The 24,476-nt window shown below is 36.8% G+C and overlaps 1 long non-coding RNA gene across 1 annotated transcript; it reads right to left on the bottom strand.

Moving 5' to 3' along the window:
- Window positions 1-6,957: 6,957 nt before the first annotated feature.
- Window positions 6,958-9,107, bottom strand: LOC135637128 (uncharacterized). Its single transcript, XR_010496161.1, has 2 exons — window positions 8,970-9,107; window positions 6,958-7,254 (listed from the first exon to the last, which is right to left on the bottom strand). It is a non-coding gene; the product is annotated as an uncharacterized LOC135637128 (long non-coding RNA).
- Window positions 9,108-24,476: the final 15,369 nt, after the last annotated feature.

Genomic DNA, 24,476 nt, shown 5'->3' with positions numbered 1-24,476 from the left:
TCAGAGGATGAGAACCTCTCCTAGGCCTATGGCATATAAACCTCCTTCTGCTCCCAGCTGTCCTTCATTGCCAAAAAAATTGACAAGAGAAGAACTACATGACCGATCAGTAAAGGGTCTTTGTTGGCATTGTGACGAGTAGTGGAATCGCGATCATCGCTGCAAAAGGGGCCACCTCCTATTGATTGAACCTCTTGAAGAGATGGAGGAGGCGGTCAGAAGCATGAGGAAGAGGTCATGGATGAAAAACAATAGCCGATTGATATTACGATGTATGCCTTGTCGGTTACGCGAACCCGCAAACGATCAAAGTGGGAGGACTTCTGAAGCAACAACCTATCACCGTTCTTATTGACATCGAGAGCACTAATAATTTTATGAACAGTAAGGTTGCTGTCTAGATGGCCTTACCTATCATGAATTGTAGTAGGTTTGACATTAATATTGCCAATAGACGAATTTTAAAGTGTGATCATAGGTGCCCGTGGGTGAAACTATTGTTGCAGGACCAAGAGATAATTAAAAATTTCTTCCTCCTCCCTCTTGATGATTATGAGGCCATGCTTAGCATCGAATAGCTGATGACATTAGGTTATATTTCCTCAAATTTTATGAAACTAATTATGAAATTTTACAGTAAGGGGAAACATGTGATACTGCATGGGAAACGTGGGGGCGACGTAACGACGATTTGCAAACAATGAATGAAGAAGGTTTTGCACAAAGTATGCAGTGGCTTTTTGGTACAACTTGAGCAGCAAACTAAGGGAGAGCTAACAGAATTTGAAGATCCAAACCTACTTCCTTTGCTTGCTGAATTTTCAGATATATTTGATGAACCACGCAACCTACCTCCTACCCATCGGCATGATCATTGTTTGTCGATTCTTCCGGGCAAACCTCCAGCAAGTGCTCGGCCATATCAATATCCACATCTCTAGAAGGATGAAATAGAAATAATTATAAAAGACATGCTCAAAATAATAGTTATTAAGTCAAGTTGCAGCCCTTACTCTTCACCGGTGATCCTTGTGTGAAAGAAGGATGGAACATGGTGAATGTGCATTGATTACCGAGCTCTCAAAGGCATAACTGTCACACCCCTAAAAATATCCATGATATTTAAATTTTTTTTTTTTTCGTCACAACTAACCCAGGATCCAAACACACATTTGAGGTCACTAAGAAAACATTCAGATCAAAAATTTCACTTCTATAATCTACCAATTCATAACCCTGTGCAATTCATAAACATAGCACACATCACTCGATAATTTATACAATCTGAACTCAACTCATCAAAATAAAAACCACAATATAAATCCACAAGTGGGGAAATCTATGCAGTCACCACAATCATCGATTTACCATAAGTGCATATCATTACACGAATTTAATTTAACATTCCAAAACCCTATACATGAGGGATCCTTTAACTTACACAAAATCCACAGGTTCAGATTCACAGTCACATTTCATTAGATGCAAGGTAGCTTATACACAACTACATATATGCTAACAAAAGTTCTGCCCAATGTCTTCTAAACTCTCCACTGCCTCAGCCCATTCTTAACATTTAAGCAAGCGATACGCTATCCTGAAAAATTTATCAACAAATGGGGTGAGCATAAAGAGCTCAGCAAGTGACTAATATATCCATATCAAAATAGTACAATTTCCAAAGAGATGCAGTTTTCAAACACAAAGCAGAATATACGATTTCGTATACATAATATCACTAGGAGCAGAATCATAATTGTCCTTTTTAATCATACATATTTGGTTCCTGACAGATGGGGCATAGAGTAATTGGAGCATATCAGAAACAAAGGAAACATATCGGAGCTTAACAATGGCATTTAAAATGTTCCAAATCACATCAACGACATATTGAACATTACGAAGCAAAATCAACAGTGAATGAAGCATTTCAGAGCATATCAAACTCATATGTCGTACAGAAGCTCAAACGTCGTCCTTGACGTTGCAATCATATCATAACTATCCAGAGCACGAACAGAAATAACTCACCAAAACTCTGGATGTCATATCAAACATATAGAGGGTGTAGTGGGATCTCAGTCAGAATTTGATTCATCCATTTCTGAATGACCACCTGACAAAAGTCTCCCACGTCTGGGAGCTCCATCCACCCACGTCTAGGTGAAGTCAAAGGGGGCCGGCAGAGCATCGCAGGCTCTAAGCAATATCCCACAAAGCGGGACCCCACAAAGCGGGCAAATAAGCGCATACCAGAATATCCCACAAAGCGGGACCCCACAAAGCGGGCAAATCAGCGCACACCCTTTACCATTTCTGGCAAAGGTCCAGACAATCCCACACACCAGAGTACAAGAAGGCAGTTTCAACAATAAGTAGCATATAACGGAAGCACACGCGGAACAACCAAACGTACATGTGCCTTTTCAAAAGCAATGTGATGCAAGGAACAAATCTCTCACAAAAGTATTCATTTTAGGAAAGAAATGAAAGCAAGAGTGTACAGGGATTCCAAGCAATCATAATCAGCTCAATTCCAATAAGAAGATTAGGTGAATTCAAGTATCCAACGGAAATGGAACAGAATACGCGAAATCGACCAAAGCTCGATTTCGGACAGAATTCCAGTGGCACATCAAACAAATATTTCCGAATAACAATTATGCTCCAATACCCATAAGAAGGCTATGGTCGAACCATATATCAATCTATATTCGGATGGAACAGATTTCATATGAAACAGGGCTCCCAACACAGAGTTACCTCAGATTTGGTAACACAAGGTCAAAATCAAAATCACTGTTTTGCAGAATTTATAGGATCAGATTCAACAGATAATAGGATAGGCAATTGAATTCCAAAATTTTCAAACCATATGTCAAAAGAAAGATTTTCAAGTCTAGCTTCAAATAAAATCAGTTTGGTACAAATCAGAGTTTTCAACAGGGAGTTATAGGTAATTTAGTATCGATAGGTCAGAAATCTTGAAGTCTGTTTTACAGCATCTATAGTCTCATTTGAAAAAAATGTTTGGGTAAGTATTCGGTGTCCAAATTCTACAAAATCGGTGTCAAAAGAAAGACATAAGAGTCTAATTACAAACAAAATAGTTCCTGCCTGAATTCACATTTTGTGCTAAAACTTATAGCCGAAACAGTGTATAGGGGTCAGTATACCGAAAATATTTCAGAATCCATGGTTTTAAGTCCAAAGAGAGACATATCAGTTTCTAAATAGAAATCTTCCAATTTATTTTGAATCAACATAAAAACAGAGTCTAATACTTCTGTAGGATGGGGTTAGAACACTTGCCTTTGGAAATTTTGACCCGAAATGACAAGATTAAAGCAAGAACCCTAAAAGCCCCAATTTTCTTTCTCTTCTTCTACTTCTTCTTCTTCTTCTTCTTCTTCTTCTTTCTTTCTTTCTTTCCCTGATCACCCACGAGCTGCCTCCTCTGCTTCCTTAACAACGAAGGCAGAGAAAGCTTAAGCGGTGGAATTTGTCATTTGGTGCATTTTGCAGTTTAGTCCTTATTTTTATCATATTCACGATTAGGTCCTTAGGATTTACATATAGGTCCTCAGATTCTTTCTTCTTCTTTTTTTTTTTTGAACAGATCTCCCAAATCTTAAAAATAAGTTACCTCTGATTCATACTCTATTTCTTTTGTCAATTAAAATAGATGCTTACATTATCACCAAAAATTTATACGAACATTCGGAAATGAGGGGTATTACACTCTCCCCCCCTTAAAAGAAAAATTTAGTCCTCTAAATTTATCGTACCTCTATTCGATGAAAAGACGAGGATACACCTTTTTCATTTCCTCTTCTAGCTCCCAAGTTGTCTCTTCTCCAGAATGATGTCTCCAATTTACTTGAACCAGTGGGATGACCCGATTCCTTAGGACTTTTTCTTTCTTATCAATAATCTGAATAGGCTCTTCCACATAGGATAAATCTTTATCGAACTCCACCAGCTCATACTTAATGATGTGAGAAGGGTCATGCATATACTTTCTAATCATCGAGACATGAAATATATCATGGACATGGCTCAATGCTGGTGGTAAGGCAATCCTGTAAGCGACAGAACCAACCCTCTCAAGAACCTCAAAAGGTCCAATAAATCTTGGGCTTAACTTTCCTTCTTCCCAAACCTTATAATGCCTTTGGAAGGGGAGACTTTTAAGAATACAAAATCTCCGATTTCAAACTCAATATCTCGTCTCCTATTATCGGCATAACTCTTTTGACGACTCTGAGCAGCTTTTAACCTTTTCCTTATAACTTGAATTTTCTCGGTAGTTTCTTGTACCTTGTCCGGTGCTAACAACTTTCTGTTCCCAACTTCCTCCCAACATATAGGTGTTATGCACTTTTGCCCATATAAAGCTTCATAAGGAGCCATCTGAATACTTGAATGATAACTATTGTTATACGTGAACTCAACAAGTGAAATATCCTTATCCCATTCACCTTTCCAATCCATAACATAGGCTCTAAGCAAATCCTCAAGTGTTTGAATTGTTCTTTCTGACTGACCATCAGTCTGAGGATGATATGCAGTACTAAACTTAACTTTAGTGCCCATAGATTCCTGTAACCTTCTCCAGAATCTAGAGAGAAATCTGGAGTCTCTATCAGAGATGATCTCCTTTGGAATACCATGAAGTCTTACTATTTCATGAACATATAAATCTGCAAGTCTATCAAGCGAATAAGTCATATTAATCGGAAGGAAATGTGCATATTTTGTTAACCTATCAATGGTAACCCAAATAGCATCAAGCTTCCTCGAGGTTCTGGGTAGTCCTGAAACAAAATCCATAGTAATACATTCCCATTTCCATTCAGGTATAACTAAAGGTTGCAGCAACCCTCCAAGTCTTTGGTGTTCTACTTTGATTTGCTGACACGTCAAACATTTTGAAACATACATTGCAATTTCCTTCTTCATGCTTTCCCACCAATAATAACTTTGAAGATCTCTATACATCTTAGTGCTCCCAAGGTGTAGGGCGTACTTTGAAGTATGACTTTCATTTAGGATTTGATTCTTGATATCTAGTTCATTTGGTACACATACTCTCTCCCCAAATCTCAATAGGCCATCCTTTGAAACTTGAAATTGTGGCTTCAATTCCTTTTCTACTTCACTCCTCAAGTAGATTAAGTGTGGATCTCGTAATTGTCCCTCCTTAATTTGTTGCATAAGATCAGACTGCACTTGAATGGAGGCCATCAAAATCATCGAGTCTTGCGCTTTCCTCAAAGCTTTCAAATCAAAATTTTCTTCTATTAGCTTCCATTGCTTCACGACCAGACTAGCCATGAAACTTGTAGATGTTCTACCAAGTGCATCAGCTACAACATTGGCCTTGCCCGGGTGATAACGGATGGCACAATCATAATCCTTCAGAAGTTCTATCCATCTATTTAACTAACACCAGAGCACCCCATGATAAAATATTAAGCCAAATAAAATCCTCATTTAATAATCCTTGTAGTTGTTTTTCTAATTCCACTTACTCAAATGATATCATTCTGCAGAGAGGCTTAGATATAGGGATTGTCCCAAGGACCAAATCAAAAGCAAAATCACATTTGGAGGTAATCCAGGCAAGTCATCCTGGGATACATTAGGCAAGGAGATAAATAATGTCCAATACTCTCAAAATAAAAGATCGGCTGATCAAATATGCAAAAAGTGATCATTTGTTATATACCAATCCATACTGGTATGATAAGAAGATAGCCAATGCATACCAAGTATAATATCATAACTCAAAATCTCTAGGAGAACTAAATCAGCAAAAGTTCAAGTTCTACAACAAAAATCAGACAAGAGGACCAGATTCAAGTTCGTTATCAAAGAATCTCCAATGATTGTACTTACATATATCACATAATACAGTGGTCTAGGTTGAATATCCAAGTGATAGGCAATATGTTACGAATCAAATCGTAGATAGAACCCATGTTCAAACAAATATTTGCATTCTTTCATAAACATACATAATACCTTCGACCACTAATTCAGAAGTCTTAGAATCATATTCAGTGATAGCATACATTCTGACATGGGCTAATGATTTAGGAGGCAGTGACTCTTTCTTCTTGTTCAAAGGGCAAACTTTTATTTTATGATCAAACTTTCCACAAGCAAAATAGGCTCTCAACACCCGAAAACACAAACTTGTTTCATAATTTAACTTGTAATTCACACATGATTAAGTCTTTGGTTGTGACTTTCCTTTTCAAATCCAAATGTCTTGACCCTCTTGTCATTACTTTCTGATTCATTTCCAATCATATTCTTATTGGTAAACTTGTCCTTATCATTCTTGTCACTGATCTTCAAAAATTTTTTTCATTGTTGCCGTCAATAATAAATCTTTACTTCCAATATAACGTGGCAAAAGAAATCTTTCGAGTATCAGAACAATTTTGTATATCAAATATCTTCTCCATTTGCTTCATCCATTTTTCTACCACCAATGAAATTAGGTTCATCATGCTTCTGCTGCGCCACTCTGATTCAATATCCCCAATCAATCCTTTCATTCCCATTAATTAACCAGAAACAAATGATATAGGAGGACCAAATGTCCTCATCATCCCAGATTCCTAAAATGCAGCAAAGAAAATTTCCACCAATCACTATAGTTCATTAGACCTCAATATATTTTGCACGTCAACATATCAAATATTCCAGTGATCCTCAAACCATGCTCTGATACCACCTCTGTCACACCCCTAAAAATACACATGATACTAAATTTTTTTTTTTTTCGTCACAACTAACCCATGATCCAAACACACATTTGAGGTCACTAAGAAAACATTCAGATCAAAAATTTCACTTCTATAATCTACCAATTCATAACCCAGTGCAATTCATAAACATAGCACACATCACTCGATAATTTATACAATCTGAACTCAACTCATCAAAATAAAAACCACAATTTAATTCCACAAGTGGGGAAATCTATGCAGTCACCACAATCATCGATTTACCATAAGTTCATATCATTACACGAATTTAATTTAACATTCCAAAACCCTATACATGAGGGATCCTTTAACTTACACAAAATCCACAGGTTCAGATTCACAGTCACATTTCATTAGATGCAAGGTAGCTTATACACAACTACATATATGCTAACAAAAGTTCTGCCCAACGTCTTCTAAACTCTCCACTGCCTCAGCCCATTCTTAACATTTAAGCAAGCGATACGCTATCCTGAAAAATTTATCAACAAATGGGGTGAGCATAAAGAGCTCAGCAAGTGACTAACATATCCATATCAAAATAGTACAATTTCCAAAGAGATGCAGTTTTCAAACACAAAGTAGAATATACGATTTCGTATACATAATATCATTAAGAGCAGAATCATAATTGTCCTTTTTAATCATACATATTTGGTTCCTGACAGATGGGGCATAGAGTAATTGGAGCATATCAGAAACAAAGGAAACATATCGGAGCTTAACAATGGCATTTAAAATGTTCCAAATCACATCAACGACATATGGAACATTACGAAGCAAAATCAACAGTGAATGAAGCATTTCAGAGCATATCAAACTCATATGTCGTACAGAAGCTCAAACATCGTCCTTGACGTTGCAATCATATCATAACTATCCAGAGCACGAACAGAAATAACTCACCAAAACTCTGGATGTCATATCAAACATATAGAGGGTGTAGTGGGATCTCAGTCAGAATTTGATTCATCCATTTCTGAATGACCACCAGACAAAAGTCTCCCACGTCTGGGAGCTCCATCCACCCACGTCTAGGTGAAGTCAAAGGGGGCCGGCAGAGCATCGCAGGCTCTAAGCAATATCCCACAAAGCGGGACCCCACAAAGCGGGCAAATAAGCGCATACCAGAATATCCCACAAAGCGGGACCCCACAAAGCGGGCAAATCAGCGCATACCCTTTACCATTTCTGGCAAAGGTCCAGACAATCCCACACACCAGAGTACAAGAAGGCAGTTTCAACAATAAGTAGCATATAACGGAAGCACACGCGGAACAACCAAACGTACATGTGCCTTTTCAAAAGCAATGTGATGCAAGGAACAAATCTCTCACAAAAGTATTCATTTTCGGAAAGAAATGAAAGCAAGAGTGTACAGGGATTCCAAGCAATCATAATCAGCTCAATTCCAATAAGAAGATTAGGTGAATTCAAGTATCCAAAGGAAATGGAACAGAATACGCGAAATCGACCAAAGCTCGATTTCGGACAGAATTCCAGTGGCACATCAAACAAATATTTCAGAATAACAATTATGCTCCAATACCCATAAGAAGGCTATGGTCGAACCATATATCAATCTATATTCGGATGGAACAGATTTCATATGAAACAGGGCTCCCAACACAGAGTTACCTCAGATTTGGTAACACAAGGTCAAAATCACAATCACTGTTTTGCAGAATTTATAGGATCAGATTCAACAGATAATAGGATAGGCAATTGAATTCCAAAATTTTCAAACCATATGTCAAAAGAAAGATTTTCAAGTCTAGCTTCAAATAAAATCAGTTTGGTACAAATCAGAGTTTTCAACAGGGAGTTATAGGTAATTTAGTATCGATTGGTCAGAAATCTTGAAGTCTGTTTTACAGCATCTATAGTCTCATTTGAAAAAAATGTTTGGGTAAGTATTCGGTGTCCAAATTCTACAAAATCGGTGTCAAAAGAAAGACATAAGAGTCTAATTACAAACAAAATAGTTCCTGCCTGAATTCACATTTTGTGCTAAAACTTATAGCCGAAACAGTGTATAGGGGTCAGTATACCGAAAATATTTCAGAATCCATGGTTTTAAGTCCAAAGAGAGACATATCAGTTTCTAAATAGAAATCTTCCAATTTATTTTGAATCAACATAAAAACAGAGTCTAATACTTCTGTAGGATGGGGTTAGAACACTTACCTTTGGAAATTTTGACCCGAAATGACAAGATTAAAGCAAGAACCCTAAAAGCCCCAATTTTCTTTCTCTTCTTCTTCTTCTTCTTCTTCTTCTTCTTCTTCTTTCTTTCTTTCTTTCCCTGATTACCCACGAGCTGCCTCCTCTGCTTCCTTAACAACGAAGGCAGAGAAAGCTTAAGCGGTGGAATTTGTCATTTGGTGCATTTTGCAGTTTAGTACTTGTTTTTATCATATTCACGATTAGGTCCTTAGGGTTTACATATAGGTCCTCAGATTCTTTCTTCTTTTTTTTTTTTTTTGAACAGATCTCCCAAATCTTAAAAATAAGTTACCTCTGATTCATACTCTATTTCTTTTGTCAATTAAAATAGATGCTTACATTATCACCAAAAATTTATACGAACATTCGGAAATGAGGGGTGTTACACTCTCCCCCCCTTAAAAGAAAAATTTAGTCCTCTAAATTTATCGTACCTCTATTCGATGAAAAGACGATGATACACCTTTTTCATTTCCTCTTCTAGCTCCCAAGTTGTCTCTTCTCCAGAATGATGTCTCCAATTTACTTGAACCAGTGGGATGACCCGATTCCTTAGGACTTTTTCTTTCTTATCAATAATCTGAATAGGCTCTTCCACATAGGATAAATCTTTATCGAACTCCACCAGCTCATACTTAATGATGTGAGAAGGGTCATACATATACTTTCTAATCATCGAGACATGAAATATATCATGGACATGGCTCAATGCTGGTGGTAAGGCAATCCTGTAAGCGACAGAATCAACCCTCTCAAGAACCTCAAAAGGTCCAATAAATCTTGGGCTTAACTTTCCTTCTTCCCAAACCTTATAATGCCTTTGGAAGGGGAGACTTTTAAGAATACAAAATCTCCGATTTCAAACTCAATATCTCGTCTCCTATTATCGGCATAACTCTTTTGACGACTCTGAGCAGCTTTTAACCTTTTCCTTATAACTTGAATTTTCTCGGTAGTTTCTTGTACCTTGTCCGGTGCTAACAACTTTCTGTTCCCAACTTCCTCCCAACATATAGGTGTTATGCACTTTTGCCCATATAAAGCTTCATAAGGAGCCATCTGAATACTTGAATGATAACTATTGTTATACGTGAACTCAACAAGTGAAATATCCTTATCCCATTCACCTTTCCAATCCATAACATAGGCTCTAAGCAAATCCTCAAGTGTTTGAATTGTTCTTTCTGACTGACCATCAGTCTGAGGATGATATGCAGTACTAAACTTAACTTTAGTGCCCATAGATTCCTGTAAACTTCTCCAGAATCTAGAGAGAAATCTGGAGTCTCTATCAGAGATGATCTCCTTTGGAATACCATGAAGTCTTACTATTTCATGAACATATAAATCTGCAAGTCTATCAAGCGAATAAGTCATATTAATCGGAAGGAAATGTGCATATTTTGTTAACCTATCAATGATATCCCAAATAGCATCAAGCTTCCTCGAGGTTCTGGGTAGTCCTGAAACAAAATCCATAGTAATACATTCCCATTTCCATTCAGGTATAACTAAAGGTTGCAGCAACCCTCCAAGTCTTTGGTGTTCTACTTTGATTTGCTGACACGTCAAACATTTTGAAACATACATTGCAATTTCCTTCTTCATGCTTTCCCACCAATAATAACTTTGAAGATCTCTATACATCTTAGTGCTCCCAAGGTGTAGGGCGTACTTTGAAGTATGACTTTCATTTAGGATTTGATTCTTGATATCTAGTTCATTTGGTACACATACTCTCTCCCCAAATCTCAATAGGCCATCCTTTGAAACTTGAAATTGTGGCTTCAATTCCTTTTCTACTTCACTCCTCAAGTAGATTAAGTGTGGATCTCGTAATTGTCCCTCCTTAATTTGTTGCATAAGATCAGACTGCACTTGAATGGAGGCCATCAAAATCATCGAGTCTTGCGCTTTCCTCAAAGCTTTCAAATCAAAATTTTCTTCTATTAGCTTCCATTGCTTCACGACCAGACTAGCCATGAAACTTGTAGATGTTCTACCAAGTGCATCAGCTACAACATTGGCCTTGCCCGGGTGATAACGGATGGCACAATCATAATCCTTCAGAAGTTCTATCCATCTATTTAACTAACACCAGAGCACCCCATGATAAAATATTAAGCCAAATAAAATCCTCATTTAATAATCCTTGTAGTTGTTTTTCTAATTCCACTTACTCAAATGATATCATTCTGCAGAGAGGCTTAGATATAGGGATTGTCCCAAGGACCAAATCAAAAGCAAAATCACATTTGGAGGTAATCCAGGCAAGTCATCCTGGGATACATTAGGCAAGGAGATAAATAATGTCCAATACTCTCAAAATAAAAGATCGGCTGATCAAATATGCAAAAAGTGATCATTTGTTATATACCAATCCATACTGGTATGATAAGAAGATAGCCAATGCATACCAAGTATAATATCATAACTCCAAATCTCTAGGAGAACTAAATCAGCAAAAGTTCAAGTTCTCCAACAAAAATCAGACAAGAGGACCAGATTCAAGTTCGTTATCAAAGAATCTCCAATGATTGTACTTACATATATCACATAATACAGTGGTCTAGGTTGAATACCCAAGTGATAGGCAATATGTTACGAATCAAATCGTAGATAGAACCCATGTTCAAACAAATATTTGCATTCTTTCATAAACATACATAATACCTTCGACCACTAATTCAGAAGTCTTAGAATCATATTCAGTGATAGCATACATTCTGACATGGGCTAATGATTTAGGAGGCAGTGACTCTTTCTTCTTGTTCAAAGGGCAAACTTTTATTTTATGATCAAACTTTCCACAAGCAAAATAGGCTCTCAACACCCGAAAACACAAACTTGTTTCATAATTTAACTTGTAATTCACACATGATTAAGTCTTTGGTGGTGACTTTCCTTTTCAAATCCAAATGTCTTGACCCTCTTGTCATTACTTTCTGATTCATTTCCAATCATATTCTTATTGGTAAACTTGTCCTTATCATTCTTGTCACTGATCTTCAAAAATTCTTTTCATTGTTGCCGTCAATAATAAATCTTTACTTCCAATATAACGTGGCAAAAGAAATCTTTCGAGTATCAGAACAATTTTGTATATCAAATATCTTCTCCATTTGCATCATCCATTTTTCTACCACCAATGAAATTAGGTTCATCATGCTTCTGCTGCGCCACTCTGATTCAATATCCCCAATCAATCCTTTCATTCCCCTTAATTAACCAGAAACAAATGATATAGGAGGACCAAATGTCCTCATCATCCCAGATTCCTAAAATGCAGCAAAGAAAATTTCCACCAATCACTATAGTTCATTAGACCTCAATATATTTTGCACGTCAACATATCAAATATTCCAGTGATCCTCAAACCATGCTCTGATACCACCTCTGTCACACCCCTAAAAATATACATGATATTTAAATTTTTTTTTTTTTCGTCACAACTAACCCATGATCCAAACACACATTTGAGGTCACTAAGAAAACATTCAGATCAAAAATTTCACTTCTATAATCTACCAATTCATAACCCTGTGCAATTCATAAACATAGCACACATCACTCGATAATTTATACAATCTGAACTCAACTCATCAAAATAAAAACCACAATTTAAATCCACAAGTGGGGAAATCTATGCAGTCACCACAATCATCGATTTACCATAAGTTCATATCATTACACGAATTTAATTTAACATTCCAAAACCCTATACATGAGGGATCCTTTAACTTACACAAAATCCACAGGTTCAGATTCACAGTCACATTTCATTAGATGCAAGGTAGCTTATACACAACTACATATATGCTAACAAAAGTTCTGCCCAACGTCTTCTAAACTCTCCACTGCCTCAGCCCATTCTTAACATTTAAGCAAGCGATACGCTATCCTGAAAAATTTATCAACAAATGGGGTGAGCATAAAGAGCTCAGCAAGTGACTAACATATCCATATCAAAATAGTACAATTTCCAAAGAGATGCAGTTTTCAAACACAAAGCAGAATATACGATTTCGTATACATAATATCATTAGGAGCAGAATCATAATTGTCCTTTTTAATCATACATATTTGGTTCCTGACAGATGGGGCATAGAGTAATTGGAGCATATCAGAAACAAAGGAAACATATCGGAGCTTAACAAAGGCATTTAAAATGTTCCAAATCACATCAACGACATATGGAACATTACGAAGCAAAATCAACAGTGAATGAAGCATTTCAGAGCATATCAAACTCATATGTCATACAGAAGCTCAAACGTCGTCCTTGACGTTGCAGTCATATCATAACTATCCAGAGCACGAACAGAAATAACTCACCAAAACACTGGATGTCATATCAAACATATAGAGGGTGTAGTGGGATCTCAGTCAGAATTTGATTCATCCATTTCTGAATGACCACCTGACAAAAGTCTCCCACGTCTGGGAGCTCCATCCACCCACGTCTAGGTGAAGTCAAAGGGGGCCGGCAGAGCATCGCAGACTCTAAGCAATATCCCACAAAGCGGGACCCCACAAAGCAGGCAAATAAGCGCATACCAGAATATCCCACAAAGCAGGACCCCACAAAGCGGGCAAATCAGCGCATACCCTTTACCATTTCTGGCAAAGGTCCAGACAATCCCACACACCAGAGTACAAGAAGGCAGTTTCAACAATAAGTAGCATATAACGGAAGCACACGCGGAACAACCAAACGTACATGTGCCTTTTCAAAAGCAATGTGATGCAAGGAACAAATCTCTCACAAAAGTATTCATTTTAGGAAAGAAATGAAAGCAAGAGTGTATAAGGATTCCAAGCAATCATAATCAGCTCAATTCCAATAAGAAGATTAGGTGAATTCAAGTATCCAAAGGAAATGGAACAGAATACGCGAAATCGACCAAAGCTCGATTTCGGACAGAATTCCAGTGGCACATCAAACAAATATTTCAGAATAACAATTATGCTCCAATACCCATAAGAAGGCTATGGTCGAACCATATATCAATCTATATTCGGATGGAACAGATTTCATATGAAACAGGGCTCCCAACACAGAGTTACCTCAGATTTGGTAACACAAGGTCAAAATCACAATCACTGTTTTGCAGAATTTATAGGATCAGATTCAACAGATAATAGGATAGGCAATTGAATTCCAAAATTTTCAAACCATATGTCAAAAGAAATATTTTCAAGTCTAGCTTCAAATAAAATCAGTTTGGTACAAATCAGAGTTTTCAACAGGGAGTTATAGGTAATTTAGTATCGATAGGTCAGAAATCTTGATGTCTGTTTTACAGCATCTATAGTCTCATTTGAAAAAAATGTTTGGGTAAGTATTCGGTGTCCAAATTCTACAAAATCGGTGTCAAAAGAAAGACATAAGAGTCTAATTACAAACAAAATAGTTCCTGCCTGAATTCACATTTTGTGCTAAAACTTATAGCCGAAACAGTGTATAGGGGTCAGTATACCGAAAATATTTCAGAATCCATGGTTTTAAGTCCAAAGAGAGACATATCAGTTTCTAAATAGAAATCTTCCAATTTATTTTGAATCAACATAAAAACAGAGTCTAATACTTCTGTAGGATGGGGTTAGAACACTTGCCTTTGGAAATTTTGACCCGAAATGACAAGATTAAAGCAAGAACCCTAAAAGCCCCAATTTTCTTTCTCTTCTTCTTCTTCTTCTTCTTCTTCTTCTTCTTCTTTCTTTCTTTCTTTCCCTGATCACCCACGAGCTGCCTCCTCTCCTTCCTTAACAACGAAGGCAGAGAAAGCTTAAGCGGTGGAATTTGTCATTTGGTGCATTTTGCAGTTTAGTCCTTGTTTTTATCATATTCACGATTAGGTCCTTAGGGTTTACATATAGGTCCTCAGATTCTTTCTTCTTTTTTTTTTTTTTTGAACAGATCTCCCAAATCTTAAAAATAAGTTACCTCTGATTCATACTCTATTTCTTTTGTCAATTAAAATAGATGCTTACATTATCACCAAAAATTTATACGAACATTCGGAAATGAGGGGTGTTACACTCTCCCCCCCTTAAAAGAAAAATTTAGTCCTCTAAATTTATCGTACCTCTATTCGATGAAAAGACGATGATACACCTTTTTCATTTCCTCTTCTAGCTCCCAAGTTGTCTCTTCTCCAGAATGATGTCTCCAATTTACTTGAACCAGTGGGATGACCCGATTCCTTATGACTTTTTCTTTCTTATCAATAATCTGAATAGGCTCTTCCACATAGGATAAATCTTTATCGAACTCCACCAGCTCATACTTAATGATGTGAGAAGGGTCATACATATACTTTCTAATCATCGAGACATGAAATATATCATGGACATGGCTCAGTGCTGGTGGTAAGGCAATCCTGTAAGCGACAGAACCAACCCTCTCAAGAACCTCAAAAGGTCCAATAAATCTTGGGCTTAACTTTCCTTCTTCCCAAACCTTATAATGCCTTTGGAAGGGGAGACTTTTAAGAATACAAAATCTCCGATTTCAAACTCAATATCTCGTCTCCTATTATCGGCATAACTCTTTTGATGACTCTGAGCAGCTTTTAACCTTTTCCTTATAACTTGAATTTTCTCGGTAGTTTCTTGTACCTTGTCCGGTGCTAACAACTTTCTGTTCCCAACTTCCTCCCAACATATAGGTGTTATGCACTTTTGCCCATATAAAGCTTCATAAGGAGCCATCTGAATACTTGAATGATAACTATTGTTATACGTGAACTCAACAAGTGAAATATCCTTATCCCATTCACCTTTCCAATCCATAACATAGGCTCTAAGCAAATCCTCAAGTGTTTGAATTGTTCTTTCTGACTGACCATCAGTCTGAGGATGATATGCAGTACTAAACTTAACTTTAGTGCCCATAGATTCCTATAACCTTCTCCAGAATCTAGAGAGAAATCTGGAGTCTCTATCAGAGATGATCTCCTTTGGAATACCATGAAGTCTTACTATTTCATTAACATATAAATCTGCAAGTCTATCAAGCGAATAAGTCATATTAATCGGAAGGAAATGTGCAGATTTTGTTAACCTATCAATGATAACCCAAATAGCATCAAGCTTCCTCGAGGTTCTGGGTAGTCCTGAAACAAAATCCATAGTAATACATTCCCATTTCCATTCAGGTATAACTAAAGGTTGCAGCAACCCTCCAGGTCTTTGGTGTTCTACTTTGATTTGCTGACACGTCAAACATTTTGAAACATACATTGCAATTTCCTTCATCATGCCTTCCCACCAATAATAACTTTGAAGATCTCTATACATCTTAGTGCTCCCAGGGTGTAGGGCGTACTTTGAAGTATGACTTTCATTTAGGATTTGATTCTTGATATCTAGTTCATTTGGTACACATACTCTCTCCCCAAATCTCAATAGGCCATCCTTTGAAACTTGAAATTGTGGCTTCAATTCCTTTTCTACTTCACTCCTCAAGTAGATTAAGTGTGGATCTCGTAATTGTCCCTCCTTAATTTGTTGCATAAGATCAGACTGCACTTGAATGGAGGCCATCAAAATCATCGAGTCTTGCTCTTTCCTCAAAGCTTTCAAATCAAAATTTTCTTCTATTAGCTTCCATTGCTTCACGACCAGACTAGCCATGAAACTTGTAGATGTTCTACCAAGTGCATCAGCTACAACATTGGCCTTGCCCGGGTGATAACGGATGGCACAATCATAATCCTTCAGAAGTTCTATCCATCTATTTAACTAACACCAGAGCACCCCATGATAAAATATTAAGCCAAATAAAATCCTCATTTAATAATCCTTGTAGTTGTTTTTCTAATTCCACTTACTCAAATGATATCATTCTGCAGAGAGGCTTAGATATAGGGATTGTCCCAAGGACCAAATCAAAAGCAAAATCACATTTGGAGGTAATCCAGGCAAGTCATCCTGGGATACATTAGGCAAGGAGATAAATAATGTCCAATACTCTCAAAATAAAAGATCGGCTGATCAAATATGCAAAAAGTGATCATTTGTTATATACCAATCCATACTGGTATGATAAGAAGATAGCCAATGCATACCAAGTATAATATCATAACTCCAAATCTCTAGGAGAACTAAATCAGCAAAAGTTCAAGTTCTCCAACAAAAATCAGACAAGAGGACCAGATTCAAGTTCGTTATCAAAGAATCTCCAATGATTGTACTTACATATATCACATAATACAGTGGTCTAGGTTGAATACCCAAGTGATAGGCAATATGTTACGAATCAAATCGTAGATAGAACCCATGTTCAAACAAATATTTGCATTCTTTCATAAACATACATAATACCTTCGACCACTAATTCAGAAGTCTTAGAATCATATTCAGTGATAGCATACATTCTGACATGGGCTAATGATTTAGGAGGCAGTGACTCTTTCTTCTTGTTCAAAGGGCAAACTTTTATTTTATGATCAAACTTTCCACAAGCAAAATAGGCTCTCAACACCCGAAAACACAAACTTGTTTCATAATTTAACTTGTAATTCACACATGATTAAGTCTTTGGTGGTGACTTTCCTTTTCAAATCCAAATGTCTTGACCCTCTTGTCATTACTTTCTGATTCATTTCCAATCATATTCTTATTGGTAAACTTGTCCTTATCATTCTTGTCACTGATCTTCAAAAATTCTTTTCATTGTTGCCGTCAATAATAAATCTTTACTTCCAATATAACGTGGCAAAAGAAATCTTTCGAGTATCAGAACAATTTTGTATATCAAATATCTTCTCCATTTGCATCATCCATTTTTCTACCACCAATGAAATTAGGTTCATCATGCTTCTGCTGCGCCACTCTGATTCAATATCCCCAATCAATCCTTTCATTCCCCTTAATTAACCAGAAACAAATGATATAGGAGGACCAAATGTCCTCATCATCCCAGATTCCTAAAATGCAGCAAAGAAAATTTCCACCAATCACTATAGTTCATTAGACCTCAATATATTTTGCACGTCAACATATCAAATATTCCAGTGATCCTCAAACCATGCTCTGATACCACCTCTGTCACACCCCTAAAAATATACATGATATTTAAATTTTTTTTTTTTTCGTCACAACTAACCCATGATCCAAACACACATTTGAGGTCACTAAGAAAACATTCAGATCAAAAATTTCACTTCTATAATCTACCAATTCATAACCCTGTGCAATTCATAAACATAGCACACATCACTCGATAATTTATACAATCTGAACTCAACTCATCAAAATAAAAACCACAATTTAAATCCACAAGTGGGGAAATCTATGCAGTCACCACAATCATCGATTTACCATAAGTTCATATCATTACACGAATTTAATTTAACATTCCAAAACCCTATACATGAGGGATCCTTTAACTTACACAAAATCCACAGGTTCAGATTCACAGTCACATTTCATTAGATGCAAGGTAGCTTATACACAACTACATATATGCTAACAAAAGTTCTGCCCAACGTCTTCTAAACTCTCCACTGCCTCAGCCCATTCTTAACATTTAAGCAAGCGATACGCTATCCTGAAAAATTTATCAACAAATGGGGTGAGCATAAAGAGCTCAGCAAGTGACTAACATATCCATATCAAAATAGTACAATTTCCAAAGAGATGCAGTTTTCAAACACAAAGCAGAATATACGATTTCGTATACATAATATCATTAGGAGCAGAATCATAATTGTCCTTTTTAATCATACATATTTGGTTCCTGACAGATGGGGCATAGAGTAATTGGAGCATATCAGAAACAAAGGAAACATATCGGAGCTTAACAAAGGCATTTAAAATGTTCCAAATCACATCAACGACATATGGAACATTACGAAGCAAAATCAACAGTGAATGAAGCATTTCAGAGCATATCAAACTCATATGTCATACAGAAGCTCAAACGTCGTCCTTGACGTTGCAGTCATATCATAACTATCCAGAGCACGAACAGAAATAACTCACCAAAACACTGGATGTCATATCAAACATATAGAGGGTGTAGTGGGATCTCAGTCAGAATTTGATTCATCCATTTCTGAATGACCACCTGACAAAAGTCTCCCACGTCTGGGAGCTCCATCCACCCACGTCTAGGTGAAGTCAAAGGGGGCCGGCAGAGCATCGCAGACTCTAAGCAATATCCCACAAAGCGGGACCCCACAAAGCAGGCAAATAAGCGCATACCAGAATATCCCACAAAGCAGGACCCCACAAAGCGGGCAAATCAGCGCATACCCTTTACCATTTCTGGCAAAGGTCCAGACAATCCCACACACCAGAGTACAAGAAGGCAGTTTCAACAATAAGTAGCATATAACGGAAGCACACGCGGAACAACCAAACGTACATGTGCCTTTTCAAAAGCAATGTGATGCAAGGAACAAATCTCTCACAAAAGTATTCATTTTAGGAAAGAAATGAAAGCAAGAGTGTATAAGGATTCCAAGCAATCATAATCAGCTCAATTCCAATAAGAAGATTAGGTGAATTCAAGTATCCAAAGGAAATGGAACAGAATACGCGAAATCGACCAAAGCTCGATTTCGGACAGAATTCCAGTGGCACATCAAACAAATATTTCAGAATAACAATTATGCTCCAATACCCATAAGAAGGCTATGGTCGAACCATATATCAATCTATATTCGGATGGAACAGATTTCATATGAAACAGGGCTCCCAACACAGAGTTACCTCAGATTTGGTAACACAAGGTCAAAATCACAATCACTGTTTTGCAGAATTTATAGGATCAGATTCAACAGATAATAGGATAGGCAATTGAATTCCAAAATTTTCAAACCATATGTCAAAAGAAATATTTTCAAGTCTAGCTTCAAATAAAATCAGTTTGGTACAAATCAGAGTTTTCAACAGGGAGTTATAGGTAATTTAGTATCGATAGGTCAGAAATCTTGAAGTCTGTTTTACAGCATCTATAGTCTCATTTGAAAAAAATGTTTGGGTAAGTATTCGGTGTCCAAATTCTACAAAATCGGTGTCAAAAGAAAGACATAAGAGTCTAATTACAAAAAAAATAGTTCCTGCCTGAATTCACATTTTGTGCTAAAACTTATAGCCGAAACAGTGTATAGGGGTCAGTATACCGAAAATATTTCAGAATCCATGGTTTTAAGTCCAAAGAGAGACATATCAGTTTCTAAATAGAAATCTTCCAATTTATTTTGAATCAACATAAAAACAGAGTCTAATACTTCTGTAGGATGGGGTTAGAACACTTGCCTTTGGAAATTTTGACCCGAAATGACAAGATTAAAGCAAGAACCCTAAAAGCCCCAATTTTCTTTCTCTTCTTCTTCTTCTTCTTCTTCTTCTTCTTCTTCTTCTTCTTCTTCTTTCTTTCTTTCTTTCCCTGATCACCCACGAGCTGCCTCCTCTCCTTCCTTAACAACGAAGGCAGAGAAAGCTTAAGCGGTGGAATTTGTCATTTGGTGCATTTTGCAGTTTAGTCCTTGTTTTTATCATATTCACGATTAGGTCCTTAGGGTTTACATATAGGTCCTCAGATTCTTTCTTCTTTTTTTTTTTTTTTGAACAGATCTCCCAAATCTTAAAAATAAGTTACCTCTGATTCATACTCTATTTCTTTTGTCAATTAAAATAGATGCTTACATTATCACCAAAAATTTATACGAACATTCGGAAATGAGGGGTGTTACACTCTCCCCCCCTTAAAAGAAAAATTTAGTCCTCTAAATTTATCGTACCTCTATTCGATGAAAAGACGATGATACACCTTTTTCATTTCCTCTTCTAGCTCCCAAGTTGTCTCTTCTCCAGAATGATGTCTCCAATTTACTTGAACCAGTGGGATGACCCGATTCCTTAGGACTTTTTCTTTCTTATCAATAATCTGAATAGGCTCTTCCACATAGGATAAATCTTTATCGAACTCCACCAGCTCATACTTAATGATGTGAGAAGGGTCATACATATACTTTCTAATCATCGAGACATGAAATATATCATGGACATGGCTCAATGCTGGTGGTAAGGCAATCCTGTAAGCGACAGAACCAACCCTCTCAAGAACCTCAAAAGGTCCAATAAATCTTGGGCTTAACTTTCCTTCTTCCCAAACCTTATAATGCCTTTGGAAGGGGAGACTTTTAAGAATACAAAATCTCCGATTTCAAACTCAATATCTCGTCTCCTATTATCGGCATAACTCTTTTGACGACTCTGAGCAGCTTTTAACCTTTTCCTTATAACTTGAATTTTCTCGGTAGTTTCTTGTACCTTGTCCGGTGCTAACAACTTTCTGTTCCCAACTTCCTCCCAACATATAGGTGTTATGCACTTTTGCCCATATAAAGCTTCATAAGGAGCCATCTGAATACTTGAATGATAACTATTGTTATACGTGAACTCAACAAGTGAAATATCCTTATCCCATTCACCTTTCCAATCCATAACATAGGCTCTAAGCAAATCCTCAAGTGTTTGAATTGTTCTTTCTGACTGACCATCAGTCTGAGGATGATATGCAGTACTAAACTTAACTTTAGTGCCCATAGATTCCTATAACCTTCTCCAGAATCTAGAGAGAAATCTGGAGTCTCTATCAGAGATGATCTCCTTTGGAATACCATGAAGTCTTACTATTTCATTAACATATAAATCTGCAAGTCTATCAAGCGAATAAGTCATATTAATCGGAAGGAAATGTGCAGATTTTGTTAACCTATCAATGATAACCCAAATAGCATCAAGCTTCCTCGAGGTTCTGGGTAGTCCTGAAACAAAATCCATAGTAATACATTCCCATTTCCATTCAGGTATAACTAAAGGTTGCAGCAACCCTCCAGGTCTTTGGTGTTCTACTTTGATTTGCTGACACGTCAAACATTTTGAAACATACATTGCAATTTCCTTCTTCATGCCTTCCCACCAATAATAACTTTGAAGATCTCTATACATCTTAGTGCTCCCAGGGTGTAGGGCGTACTTTGAAGTATGACTTTCATTTAGGATTTGATTCTTGATATCTAGTTCATTTGGTACACATACTCTCTCCCCAAATCTCAATAGGCCATCCTTTGAAACTTGAAATTGTGGCTTCAATTCCTTTTCTACTTCACTCCTCAAGTAGATTAAGTGTGGATCTCGTAATTGTCCCTCCTTAATTTGTTGCATAAGATCAGACTGCACTTGAATGGAGGCCATCAAAATCATCGAGTCTTGCTCTTTCCTCAAAGCTTTCAAATCAAAATTTTCTTCTATTAGCTTCCATTGCTTCACGACCAGACTAGCCATGAAACTTGTAGATGTTCTACTAAGTGCATCAGCTACAACATTGGCCTTGCCCGGGTGATAACGGATGGCACAATCATAATCCTTCAGAAGTTCTATCCATCTATTTAACTAACACCAGAGCACCCCATGATAAAATATTAAGCCAAATAAAATCCTCATTTAATAATCCTTGTAGTTGTTTTTCTAATTCCACTTACTCAAATGATATCATTCTGCAGAGAGGCTTAGATATAGGGATTGTCCCAAGGATCAAATCAAAAGCAAAATCACATTTGGAGGTAATCCAGGCAAGTCATCCGGGGAAACATTAGGCAAGGAGATAAATAATGTCCAATACTCTCAAAATAAAAGATCGGCTGATCAAATATGCAAAAAGTGATCATTTGTTATATACCAATCCATACTGGTATGATAAGAAGATAGCCAATGCATACCAAGTATAATATCATAACTCCAAATCTCTAGGAGAACTAAATCAGCAAAAGTTCAAGTTCTCCAACAAAAATCAGATAAGAGGACCAGATTCATGTTCGTTATCAAAGAATCTCCAATGATTGTACTTACATATATCACATAATACAGTGGTCTATGTTGAATACCCAAGTGATAGGCAATATGTTACGAATCAAATCGTAGATAGAACCCATGTTCAAACAAATATTTACATTCTTTCATAAACATACATAATACCTTCGACCACTAATTCAGAAGTCTTAGAATCATATTCAGTGATAGCATACATTCTGACATGGGCTGATAATTTAGGAGGCAGTGACTCTTTCTTCTTGTTCAAAGGGCAAACTTTTATTTTATGATCAAACTTTCCACAAGCAAAATAGGCTCTCATCACCCGAAAACACAAACTTGTTTCATAATTTAACTTGTAATTCACACATGATTAAGTCTTTGGTGGTGACTTTCCTTTTCAAATCCAAATGTCTTGACCCTCTTGTCATTACTTTCTGATTCATTTCCAATCATATTCTTATTGGTAAACTTGTCCTTATCATTCTTGTCACTGATCTTCAAAAATTCTTTTCATTGTTGCCGTCAATAATAAATCTTTACTTCTAATATAACATGGCAAAAGAAATCTTTCGAGTATCAGAACAATTTTGTATATCAAATATCTTCTCCATTTGCATCATCCATTTTTCTACCACCAATGAAATTAGGTTCATCATGCTTCTGCTGCGCCACTCTGATTCAATATCCCCAATCAATCCTTTCATTCCCCTTAATTAACCAGAAACAAATGATATAGGAGGACCAAATGTCCTCATCATCCCAGATTCCTAAAATGCAGCAAAGAAAATTTCCACCAATCACTATAGTTCATTAGACCTCAATATATTTTGCACGTCAACATATCAAATATTCCAGTGATCCTCAAACCATGCTCTGATACCACCTCTGTCACACCCCTAAAAATATACATGATATTTAAATTTTAATTTTTTTCGTCACAACTAACCCATGATCCAAACACACATTTGAGGTCACTAAGAAAACATTCAGATCAAAAATTTCACTTCTATAATCTACCAATTCATAACCATTGAGCAAAGATGGGTTGTAATTGTATAGCGGTATCTGAAAACATATCTTGTGGACGCCCTAAAGCGCTCATGGTATCATTATGAATATACAAGCCAAAACTGTGAAAACCCAGAAATATACATGCCCAGTTAAGATGTGATATGATTGCATCGCGGTGTATAAGGACACGATCTAATAGATCGTTGTATCGAGTAGTTGGATCGTAATCTCTTACCATAAAAATTGCTGCATGTGCAGCAGCACCAACTATGAGAAACCCACCGATCCACATGTGATGTGTGAACAACGAAAGTTGTGTACCATAGTCAATAGCTAGGTATGGATAGGGAGGCATGGAATACATATGGTGAGCTACAATAATGGTTAAAGAGCCTAACATAGCCAGGTTAAGAGATAATTGAGCATGCCACGACGTTGTTAGGATTTCATAGAGTCCTTTATGGCCCTGGCCTGTAAATGGACCTTTATGAGCCTCTAAAATGTCTTTAATGCTATGACCAATGCCCCAGTTGGTTCTATACATATGACCAGCGATCAGGAAAAGAATTGCAATAGCTAAATGATGGTGTGCAATATCGGTCAGCTATAGACCACCTGTTATTG

This window comes from Musa acuminata, chromosome BXJ1-3 (genome assembly GCF_036884655.1).
Source record: "Musa acuminata AAA Group cultivar baxijiao chromosome BXJ1-3, Cavendish_Baxijiao_AAA, whole genome shotgun sequence".
Classification (NCBI taxonomy): Eukaryota; Viridiplantae; Streptophyta; class Magnoliopsida; order Zingiberales; family Musaceae; genus Musa; species Musa acuminata.
The sequence above is the reverse complement of the archived record's forward strand: the minus strand, read 5'-3'. Positions and strand labels throughout refer to the sequence as shown.